The sequence below is a fragment of the Hipposideros armiger genome, unplaced genomic scaffold (genome assembly GCF_001890085.2).
Source record: "Hipposideros armiger isolate ML-2016 unplaced genomic scaffold, ASM189008v1 scaffold_852, whole genome shotgun sequence".
In the NCBI taxonomy this organism is placed as follows: domain Eukaryota; kingdom Metazoa; phylum Chordata; class Mammalia; order Chiroptera; family Hipposideridae; genus Hipposideros; species Hipposideros armiger.
In genome coordinates this window covers 202,371-215,020 of record NW_017732202.1, presented here as the reverse complement: position 1 = coordinate 215,020, position 12,650 = coordinate 202,371, and the positions used below count along the sequence as shown (strand labels likewise).

General features: G+C 37.2%; 1 long non-coding RNA gene across 1 annotated transcript; it reads left to right on the top strand.

Annotated features, from left to right (window-relative positions):
* The first annotated feature begins 3,190 nt into the window (after positions 1–3,190).
* LOC109374650 (uncharacterized) lies at positions 3,191–10,902 on the top strand. The gene is made up of 3 exons (XR_002122427.1): positions 3,191–3,584; positions 10,120–10,187; positions 10,795–10,902. It is a non-coding gene; the product is annotated as an uncharacterized LOC109374650 (long non-coding RNA).
* Positions 10,903–12,650: the final 1,748 nt, after the last annotated feature.

Genomic DNA, 12,650 nt, shown 5'->3' with positions numbered 1-12,650 from the left:
CGCTCGGCGGGCGCGAGCTGCTCCCGCGCGCTCTCTCCGCGCCTCCGTTCACCTGGGGGGCGCACGCGTCCGCCCGCGCGCGGCCGGGACAAAGAGCGCGGCGGGGACCCGGCGGGCTGGCCCCTGCCGCCTTTGGCCGCGGAGCCCGTGCCTGAGAGGGCGGGGGCGCGGGCGCCGTCTCGCGGGGCTGCTGTGCCGCGCGGGGTGGCTTCCGGCCTGAGCCCGCCTCCCGAGCGAGGCTGCCCATTGGGCTACCCACCCCGCAGGCTGGGTCAGGGTGCCTTCGGGGCGGGCGGGCGGAGCGAGGTCATCCTCGGGCCTGGCCACATCCCCTCTGCTGGCGCTGGGGCCCCTGGGGACGCTGGGCCCGTCCCCAACCTGAGCAAGGGCCCTGGGCGCGTGGTCGGGAGCTCCCCGCTACCCCGAAGACTAATGGGTATCGCTGACAAGCCCAAGCAGAGGCAGGCCCAGGAAAGCCGCCTCTTGCCCCTCACGTGAACTAAAGGGGCAAGAGGGGGTCTTGGGCATTGAGGACGGGAAAGAAAGGAATTTGAGGCGATGGTACCAGCCTCTGCCTCTCCTTGGCTGTCACCCAGCCTTCAGATGCTTTGAAAACTTAAAAATCCAAAATGATTTTTTTAAATGTCCCGCTCAAGATTTTTTTTAAAGTGAGGGAGGGGAGTTAGGAGGTTGAAACCTCCCGGTTTACTGTGGGGCTCTTCTGATGTGTCTGCTAGATGCCAGTTCTGGGAAGAGATGCCTTGAGTGCTTCTTGGTCAGAAGGTCAACACAGAAAAGCTTCAGATGGGATAGCGACGGTTAGTTTTGGTCTATCATTCTCTCTTGCAGTCGTCTCCAGGTGGACTCTGCAGTTTTTGCTCCAGGCACGCAGAAGCCAGAAGTACAGAAACTTCCTGTTTGCAGTCCAGACTTCTCCAACTACTGACAACTTGCTCCAGTGATGGAGCCCCAAAGGAATTTGTGGATTCCTCTCCCACAAGCGTCCAAGGGCAGGGGTTCTGGGAGAATGTGGAGTTCACAGAAGGAGTGAGAAGGGCAGAGTCAACAGATGAGCTAAAGTTAAAGGGAAAAAGACCGAGTCAGTCAACATACTTATTTTTTCCTCCAAACAAAAGTTTTGGTAGAGGGTTGCTTACAACCCTGAGAATAAGTTACATTTCTGTAATTTTCCAAAGACGCAGTCATTCAGTGAACTTTATTGAGGGCTATTCTGCTAGGTGCTGGACACGCAAAATTCACTCATTCAATCGTTATGTGACTAAAGCAAGGTCCCATTATGTGCTAGAGCTCCCAGTCCAGAAGGAGAAGGGTTCATTCAAGTTCACCAGGTTGTTGAGGAAGGCTACTCCAGTCAGAATGAACAACGTGTCTCAAGAAATGGTGAAGAAAGTGTATGGTGTCTGTGTTGACAAGCATTTTGATTTGGCCAGATCAAAGAAAGCTTGTGGAAGGAGCTTGTTAGTGAAAATATAGACAGAAGGTCCCCTCCAACTTTTACACTGTGATGCTACAGCAAAAAGCCAGCCAATTTGGAGCTTGGACTTTGGAATGGGCTGCTGTGAAACGAAAGCTATCTATAAAAAAGGATTCTTTTAGGAAATTTAATATCACAGGAATAGCCTGACAGCCCAAAGGCCAGTGGACAGGATTTGGGTAGGGGCAGGAGATTGGGAGATAAAGATATTTAGCTGTGTTTTGGTAGACTCTTTTATAGAAGAAGCAATATTGAGCTGAAAAGCAAGGGAACTGGATTCTAATCTCATTCTACCAACTTTATGTGACTTCAGGGAAGTTACTTGCTCCAACTTCATTTTTCTCTTACGTAAAAGAAGGCTGTAGTAAAGATTCTGAGTCCTCTTGCTCAAAAATTCCATGATTCTTCCATGAGTTTAAAGTCATGGAGTTCCACTCAACATTCACCCAACGGAATACTTAGGAACTACCAAATGGTGGGAAATTGGAAAGAAATACAGGTGCTGCTGTTCCTGAGCTCAGTGGGTAGTGGGACAGCCAGAAATGTAGGCTACCGGATGAGCAGTACTGCATTAAAGAAGTGAACAGAATGAGTGGAACATTATTAATTATCAATTAATTAGTAATGGAATTATTAACTCAGTTTGGGGTCATGGGGTGTGGGTCAACAGAAGTAACAATCAACTGGGCCAGAGGGATCAATAGGTGATAACATAGATAATGCTCTTGGCAAAATACCTGGAAATAATAGGTGTTCAATAGTACTTACCATATTGTTAAAGTCACCATAAAGAGAATGAATGGCTCTGTAAGGTTAGGGAGAGCGGTGGCCTGCGCCCACAATATTAGGTGTCCTGTTACCTTTATTCCCATGACTAAAGAGGTCATTCAAGTGATTCTTTCCAGCTCACAGCTCTCCTCCAATGTAATGCAACATCACCATCGTGAACAGAAGCAACTTGTAAGTTATGCTTTGTTTCTCACATGACGGTTTTCCTCACAGGACACCCGGTTTTGTAATAATTTTCTCTCATGTTTTTGTCATGTCATGTATCATAACCTTGAAATTAGGGATCATGTTTTATAGGCACTTCTGAGGGTGTACAGATTTGACCTACAGCAAATTATTTCATAAAGTGTATAATATTTCCCATATGACTTCTCAAAATAATACTGCAAGCAAACACCAGCTACCATGAGAAGATCGATCCCTCTCTGTCCCCTATTTTTCTCTTGTTGGTGTGGGTCCTGCCAGCTTCTCATTCACAACTCTGAGTCAGAGGTAAGAGGAAAGATACTAAATCTAATTTCAACGGATATTGCCACAATTACCTTCTCTCCTCTTTTCCCTCAAATTTTGTGACCAAAGGGAGCGGTCACAAGAGCAGACAAAGAAGACCCCGGAATCCTTTAAATCTCCCTAGTTTGGGAAATGCTTTTTTTTCTTGGCCTTCAATGTGTCTCAGTGTTATATATGTATATAAGTATATCTGTATATATCCAAGAATTCTACAGGAATGTGTCATTAATTGCCTAAGAAGTTTCTGAATTGAGTGATTATATAAGCTACAGTGAGGCTACAGATCTTTTTAACCAGCCACCATGGCCAACAGCATACCTCACACATAACGGATGTAGAATAAACACTTATTAATTTATTTTGTTGATTTCAGAAGGCTTTTTTTGTTTCCTTCATCAATGACTTTTCTCACTATCCCTTCATTTTTCCCCTTTCTTTTTTTCAGGCTGTTTCAGATGCTACTCAGTTACTTGTATCCTTTTATATTCCGACTATAAAATTTTCTCTTTTCTACCCATGAAAATGGGATTGGTTTAGTAGGAAGTCATTTCTTGGCCCCAGCTTGGTTTAAGAAGCCATGTTTGCCATTATTAGCTTCAGTGTCTCTGGACCCCCAGAGTCCAATGCACTGCTTAACATCACTGTGTTCCTCCATTGTGTTGTATATGGAAAACCTGCTGTGTGCCAGACCCTAGCATGGGCCCTGGAAATGGAAAGGTGCTTAAGCCTCTGTTTGACTTCAAGGACGTCAGGGCAAAACTCTGGTCATTTCCTGCTTTTCTCCTTTGAGGTAACTCTGAGGGAGGGTAAATATCAAAAAGGGTTCACGTCTTTATTCCATAAAGAGCTTGTACGCATTAAATGAAAACATAAGCACCTTAATAGGGCAAAAGGCATGAACAGAAAAAATTTTTTAAAAACACACGTTTAATCTTAGTAAAAAGAAACAAAAACCTTGCTAGCTATCAAAAAAGGGAAATAAAAATTAGATACCTATCAAAACAACAAAAACAGATTTTAGTGATTATAATAATTGCAGGCAACTTGGTAAAAAATAAATTTCTTTTGTCCATTTCCAGTGGCAGTGAAAACTGGTATAAGCCTTTTGAAAAGCAGTTTGGAAGTTAATATCAAGAGCCTTAAATGTGTTTATACCCTTTAACCAAATTTCTCCATTTCAAGAAATGTATCTTAAGGAAACATTCTAAATGTGAAAAAAACAACATAGAAAAATTGGAAATGTCCCACTGTAGGAAAGCAATTACACAAACTGATTCACCCATATAATGAAATTTGCAGGTATTAAAATAATACACATGAGGAATATGCAAAATTACACAGATGGATTATAATAAAATGTTAATGAGGGCAGCATTTTTCTATTTTGTGAAGTCAGAGCCTGACTTCAATGCCTAGCAAGGTATCTGGCACAAAGTAAGTGCTCAATAAATATTTGCCAAACAAATGCATGGTAGCTTTACAGCTAGCAAGACAAAAATATCTGAAAGGAACATATTCTAAAAGGTTAAATTATGCTTATATTTTAGAGCAACTATGAATAAGCTTTCTCACTCTTTCTATATTTAGTTCTTTTCTAATTTTCTTAATAAGCAGGTACTACTTTTATAACAAGAAGAAAAAGATGTGACTAACTGGAAAGGTATATATTTAGTGAAAATAAATACTGTTTAACAGGTTTTTAAATTAAGTTATTTTATAAATTAAAAGAAATGATGAAAATTCAAGTGGACTGTTTTAGAATTTGTGAAAATTATAAGGTTGATATAAAAAACATAGGCAAGACCATTTTTTAAATCATTAAAAATCCATGTGAGGGACTCTACATTAAAACAATAAACTCTAGCTCAAGGACAGATAGATCACTGAGACAGAAGAAGTAACCAAGATCTAGGTGATTTAATATATAACAAATAAAACTACCTAAATCACAGAAAAACAAAGGATTATTCAATTAGTGATATTGAGGTAACTAGTTAACAATATGGACAAGCTCACATTTAGAACCATGCCTTATATCATACATCAACATACTTGTAAATTATAGATGAATTCAAGACTTAAGTTTTTAAAATGTCACGCCTTAGAAACAGAATAATTTGAGTATTTAACGTAGACAGAAAGGAATTATGACATGCTACACTAAAAACCAACAGAAAAGAGTCACAGAGGAAAATACGTATTTGGCAAGGTACAAAAATTGAATCCTCAATATGTTTCCTGACACACATTTACCTACATGTACCAAGTTGAAACAATAAGAGACAAAACAGCTTGTACTATAAAAAAGACTAATATATCACATATAATTCTGTATAGACTTATAAAAATGTCAACTCATCATAGACAGTTAAAGGACATGTTAGAAATTTGAGGTTATTAAACTGTATGTTGCCTTAAAAAATCTAAGAAATATATATTAAAATGAGGTACTACATTCTTGTCCACAAAGTTTTCAAATCTAAAAACTGTATGATGCCAAATACCTGTGAGACTATTACGAGAAGGGTACTTTTCTATATTGCCAGTGGCATTGTAAATTGCTATAAGCTTTTTTTGGAAAGCAATTTGGCAATGTGTTTCAAGAATCATAAAAATGTTCATACCCTTTAACCTAGTAATTCTACTTCTGGGAATCTATTCTAAGGAAATAATCCAAAATATTAAAAAATGCCATATGCCTGACAATGTTTATCCCAGTGTAATTTATACTATATAAAAATGGAAACCACTCAAACTGTCCAACATAAGGACTATGCTTTAGCATATTATGGTCCATTCACTCAGTGGAATATACATGAATATAAAACTGAGTATTATAACTATCATTTTCATCATCAATTTCACCTCATTGATTAAATCCCTTTCTATGAGATCAGTTTATGTTTTGCTCAGTTAATAAGACTAACAAAAAGATGTTGTGCAACAACTTTTTAACTGATAGTTTTATTTAATATTATGCCATTTAGATTTTTCTGAGATGCTTTAGCGTATCTGTGTGTGAAATCAGGTTAAGTGTATTTTTTCTGCTTCAGAAAACAAATCGTATACACAATATGATTGTAAAATGTATAAAAGATTTGGAAGAAATGCGCAAACACTCATTTTGGGTTAAGGGTCTGCTTGCTTGTGATTCTGGCCACCTTTTCTATATTGCACAAGTGGTTATCTCATTGGAAGAGATTCAATAATAAGTGGCATGCTTTAATTTGAGGCTACAAACGAAGTAGTTTAATTTGACATAAATAAGCTTACATTTTAGTTGAATATCTTTATAGCTAAAGAAGTAAAACATTTTTAAATGGGGATACTAATTAAGTGTTTGAGAGTTATACTTTAGGTTTTTGGTTTTTTTTAGGTCCAAATTCTAGAGGTTTATCATGATTTATAAAAGATCTTAAAGATATGCCTGGTAAAATGTCAAAATGCATATGATTTTAACTTCTCTGGATTATAATATTGTAAAACAACTCAGATTGAGTAAACATCAGAGTGTGATGTGACTGGGTCAAAAAAACGGTAATTTTCAGTAAGACTATCCACCCAGTGTGTGGTGGCGGAAAGTAGCATACCCAAATTGGACTCATAAAGTAATGATCACTCAGTACCAGTACATAAAATCCAAGAAAAGGATATTGAAATACTAGTTAGTCTTTTTTGATCAAGGACATTGAGTCTCAGTGACACTAAATGACTTTCCAAAAGTCTTAAAGGTAGCTCTTGACAGAACTGGAGACAGAACTTGGAATTCTGTTCCTATTCCACTATAATGTCATATCTATCAGGGCATGTAGTCCAGTTTCCCAAGCTCCTGTAGGGATGTCAAAACGATGTCATCAGAAAGTTCTTTTCTCATAGTGTAACAATCTTTCCTCACCCTTGTTCATAACCATGAGAAAGATCTTCTCTGATACAATGATATAAATTTGGTAATCCTGTTGTAATCACTCATAAGACACTATATATTATATAATACTTATCTCAGTTTCTAAGTAAATATTTGTGTGATTATTTCTTTAATACTTTCCTCCTCCTACTAGAATGAGGGCAGGGACCATATCTGTTTTTGTGCCTAATATAGTGCCTGGCATATAATATTTAGTAAGTAACTTCTGAATGAATGGATTGTGGAGTTACCTTCACACTCAAAGTAAATTGAAGGAATGTTATAGAATAACAACAACAACACAAAACAATTGTTTTTCACACTGCCTAATATAGGTCTGACAAGTTTGCAAACTTGTTGCAAAAATGTTGCTAACATTTTTTGATATCAGAGGGATAATTCATTTTGAATTTGTCCCAGCTGGACAAACAATTAACCAAGTTTACTGTTATATTTGGAAGTGCTGAAAAGGCTGTGTGAAAAAGTTAGATAACCTAACTTTTCGCCAACAATTTATGGCTCTTGCATCATACACCAGCTCACATGGCACTGTCTGTGAGGGAGTTTTTAGCCAGTAAACAAATAACTATATTGGAATACCCTCCCTACTCACCTGAGCTGACTCCCAATGACTTCTTTCTTTACCCAAAGATAAAGGAAATATTGAAAAGAAGATAGTTTGATGACAGTAAGGACATCAAGGGTAATACTATGAAAGCTCTGATGGCCTTTCCAGAAAAAGAGTTCCAAAATTGCTTTGAAGGGTGGAAGAGGTGCTGGCATCAGTGTATAGCTTCCCAAGGGAAGTTCGGTGACTGTAGTGATATTCAGCAATGAGGCATGTAGCACTTTTTCTAGGATGAGTTCGCGAACTTAATTGTCCGACCTTGTATATTTATAGATCTGATTTTCATGAAAAGTAGCACAGGCCAAGCATACAGTTAATGGAAGGACAATAGATAAAAGGACAAATAAATTGAGGGTGTTTGGTATGTGCCCCTAACCTCTGACATACATGTCAGAAGAACAATGACCACATTTTCTCACCAAACTACTTACAGAACCATGGTCAGAGAATGAATATTGGTTTATGTTCTTTTCTAAAATACAGCAGGGCAGCAAAATTTTTCTAGCCTACTTTATAAAATATCTACATAGAAGAGATCAAGTTATGTGTTCTACAAAGCTAAATGCTAGCAATTAAGATTAAAATCAATCAACCTCAATCAATCTCAGACCCATTGGCAGAGGTATTGAAAAGGACTGATAGAAAAATAAAACTGTTATATATTTGGTCCAACTTTATCTAGCTCTTAATCAGAAAATTGTGGTCATTGATCTAGAAACCTGGCATCTTGGGTTCTAGTTCTGATTACATTGCTTCAGCCTTCTAAGATACCAGATTCCTCAGCAGCAAAATGAGAGTCTGGAGGTTTTTTCCAATTCTAGGATCCCTATGATTTATGCTATTGTATAAGGAACTGCTGTTGAACAAACAAAATTAACTAACATGGCTGGTAGTGCGTTTTTAAACATTCACATTGCTTCATGGCAAGACTTATGCCAGAAATGATTTAAGGTCATATGTATCCACACAAGTTGATTAACTGTTAAAATTCAATTTGGCCTTTAAAAATGTGAATGTCTTTCTTATATAAAGGCTACTATAACCAGCCACCCCACCTCACCGCACTCTCAGTTATTTTGGTTATATGAATATATATGCACCCAAACTAGCTGTCAGTTTAATTGGGGGAAAAATATACTAGTAATTCTAGTTATTTGGAATTTTGTAAAAAAAATAACCAGTGTCCTTTTTAATAAGGTTGTTTACATCGGGTGAGATATCTACTTCCTGGTCAGATTAATGCTAAACTTAATTTTTTTTTCTTGTCCCTAGGAAAAAGAAAAATTTTTAAAGTTTGTAACTTACTGATAGCCATTTTGGCCACACACTAAAACCCCCTACATAATAGAACTTACGAAATACAATTATTCACATATCTGAGACTTTATTTGTATAACAAATGTAACAAGTGCCTTTTAAAAGACACAGCACAGGGCTAGAAGATATGTGCCAAACAAGATATGAAACCCTCTGTGCTCTAAAGTGTTTATAATCTAGCAGGATGGTTTAAGGGAGAGGGTTTCAAGGTCCAAGAGCAGGAGTTTCCTGACTAAAAATCAATGGCAGAATTTCATTCACCTATTCTTCACATAATAAGCAACCCCTTAGACTTTATTGCCTTCAAATACATTAGAGGAAAAGCCAGAGGATACAAAAGAAGGATTTATATGCTTATTCAACAAACAAACATTGAGCACCTATTCAACAGATGAGAAAAATGTATTTTTGAATGTAGATGGCATGTCCTTCAAAACACACACACACACACACACACACACACACACACACACACACACACACCAAAACAAAGAAACAAAAAAAACCAAAAAACAGGGAGCAAGCTCTGAAGAAGTAGGCTCTGGATGAATAGATGGAAATCAAGTTCTATCTTAGGCTAATTCTATGGTTTAAAAAATCAGCAGTTGAATTATTATTATTTTTGCACTGTAGCAAGCTACCCCCCACCCCCTTTTTAAAGTAGAATAGAATAAAGCTATGATACTTCAGATATTGGTTTCTTTCACTGACTCCCTGACATCAAAGCTGTACACCCAGTGCCTAGTGCTCTGTTGAAGCTCAAGGCAAGCACATCTGCAACATTTGTCTTTTATGCTGTACTTTATATACATTGACTTATTTCATACTCTCAATAGCTCCAATTGAGGCAGGTACTGTTGTTATATTAATGTTACAGATAAGAAAATAGGCTCACAGATAAAGCGATTGGCTCAAGGTCACATGACTAGTAAATGATGGACTCTGGCTGAGAAACCTATGCTCTTGACCGCTATGCTATGCCACTTCTAAATAAATAAAAGTGGCATTCCAAGTGAGGGGATGGAAAGGAGGAGAAAGAACTAATAGCATTGTTGGCCCCACAGTCAGAAGAGAAAGAATTGGGGCCTTTGGGACGGGCTGGAGATGTTGATAGCCAGTGAAGAATGGGGAAGCGCTGGGTTTTAGGCATCCCAGGGGGGTTACTTTTTACCTTTGGATGGTGGGATTAACAGAGACTGTCCAAGAAGAGTGAGATATGTAAGGAAACTCCTGTAAAAATTAAAAATGATTTGTCATCCTTTTGGGCAATTTTTCTCCTGCCAATCTCTATCTCGTTCATTTTCTTTATGCTATTCCTTCCTTTGTCCCTTTTCTCTGTTATCCCTTTTAGCCTGTTACAACATTGACCTACATTTTAAATTATTGTATTTATTAAATCAAATGTATATATTATCTCTCTCTGCACTTCTTTTAAAAGAAAACAACTGAAGTTATTTAAAAATTGTTCCTTTATAGTGTGATACATGCAAGTCAGTGACTCTTAATAGAAGAAAAGTCTCCCAAAGTGGACTAACCCCTAAAAAGTAAGAGATTATGAAAATAAATCTTGGTACTCTATCACTTCAATATTATAAGAGATGGCCAAATCTTAGATACAAAGCATTTTCATGTGGAAATTTATAATTTTCTTTTGAATTTTAAAAATGTCTCCAAATTTAGATTTAAGAACATTTTAACATTGATTAGAGTCTTCACTTTATAATATTTATATTTATATATATATTTTTATAATATAATGGGCAAGAGTTCATTCATGCCCAATGTCAGCTAGGGGGTAGTTCACAAAATGCTGAAATTTGGGGGTTTCTGAAAAGAACACTAAATCACTGATAAGTTATATCTGTGCATTTAACTGAAAAGAACACTAAAACACTTATAATTTATACTTGTGCATTTATCATGTGCGTATATAAAAATAATAATCATTTACAGGAGTTGTCTAAAGAAAATTCTCAACATCATCAAGCAATCTGTGCCTTGTCTGGTACAAACAGCATATGAAATAATGATTTAATCTGAGCATATTTAGTCTAATTAGTAAAACAGTACAAATATATATGTGTGTGTGTGTGTGCATGCGCGCACATGTGTACAAATAGTCAATTTGAAACAACCATTTGTTTGTTAAAGACCGAAAACAAGGATCAACATTGCAGCATTTCCAACCAACCACAGGACCTGATAAACCTCATAACGTAGGTGCTGCAAACATGGAGTAAGAGACTGACGTCAGGAGCATACAGGTGGGCTCTACATTGCCTGAGCTAAATCACTGCAATGTGTATAGTGTGGTATGCATGATGGACAATCCAAACAAAAGGGATCCCATTTTAAAGAGATTGATTTGGGGTGAGGGAAGGTGATGTGATATTCGTCTCTGTATAGCTTCTTAAAACTGATTTACTGCAATGGCTTGTGGAAGTAACAGATGTTTATTTGAATGAATATTCATTGGCTGACATCAAGTCCCAGTAGATGACACTTTCCTCTTAAGAGGTCATATTTTCCTCTTATGTAGTGTTTGCTATTGCGGTTGCCAATCGTCTGTTTAGAAGACATAACACTAAGGAGCTATGTAAAGTGGAGTATTGATGTATAATGATGAAGAGCCTGAACCAGAGGTAATATGCTAATTAGAAATAGCAATAATGCCAGATATAAACATAGTGACTTACCTTATCCTTGACAGCATCATGATAGCTTCTCATCAACCAATCATGAATTTTCTTTTAAATTACTTTATTAGTACACTGCTTGAGTTGTAAAAACATTTATTTAAGAAAGAACATTACCAAGAAGCGAGGTGACTTTAAATCACCATAGAAACCAAATAAAGGACTTTATTGTGAAGAAGCTTTAAAAAAAAATTATAAAATTTTGTATGAATAGAAATTATTTGGAGCCTAGCTGCATTTCTACCATGGGCTATATAAAATCTTGCTTTCTTCTATGTATGTTTTTAGAGAAAACAGCAATATCAGAAGTACAGATAACCTGTTACAATTGTTTATTTCATAAATTCACACATTGGGCCAGTTTATCATACATAAAGTTACTCTGGCTCTGCAAAAGATTATTTTGGCAGAAGTTTTATTACTGTGTCAAATTGTCTTTTAAGAAACTTGGCCAGGATTACTGCCCGAGATGGTAAGTTATAAATTTTAAAACTTATTACTATATACTCCCACTCCCCTCCCCCAAGACAGGAATACTATTGAATATTCTGGTGCTATGATCCAAGTACAAATTTGTTACAGAATTCCAGAAAAGAATAAGATAATTTTAACAGAGTTACAATAAGATAATGATCTGGTTATATTTCTTGGTCCCTGAAATGCCAAGGGTATTTAGCAACATAACTTAAGTCTCTATTATCTATGGTCTTAGGAACAGATATAACATATATACATTGAAATCTGTAGCTAATTCAAAGTATCACCATTAAGCCATTAGAATTAGCCTTCTTTCTCAAACTCACAAATATGTTTTTTTACTATATAACCATTTATATTAGTGGTTCTCAACTTGAGCTGCACATTTGAATCACTTGATGATGACCAGGGAGCTGTTAAAAATCCTGATGCACAAGCCACATTCCTGATTAATTAAATCATAAGCCCTGGGGGTAAGACCCATACTTGGTAGTGTTTTAAATGTCTCTCAGGTGATTCCAATATGCAGTCAAAGCTGAGCACTACTTAGAGGTAAGGATGGGGAGTATCAGTGAGGAGGAGAAACAATAAGAAAAGAATATCTATTTACGAAGTTAAAGAGTAAATGTCAGCAAGTGTTCACATTTTTATAGACCAATGATATGTAGAAAAAGATTACTGGGCTATTTTTTTCCTGATTCCTTTAAAAATCATAACTTCAGTTCCATCTTTTATATGACAGGGTAAATTTCCAGATTATAAAAGTGTTTACTGGGCCAGCCGAGTGGCTCGTTGGTTGAGAGTTGGCTTGGGAGCATGAGCTCTGAGGAGCAG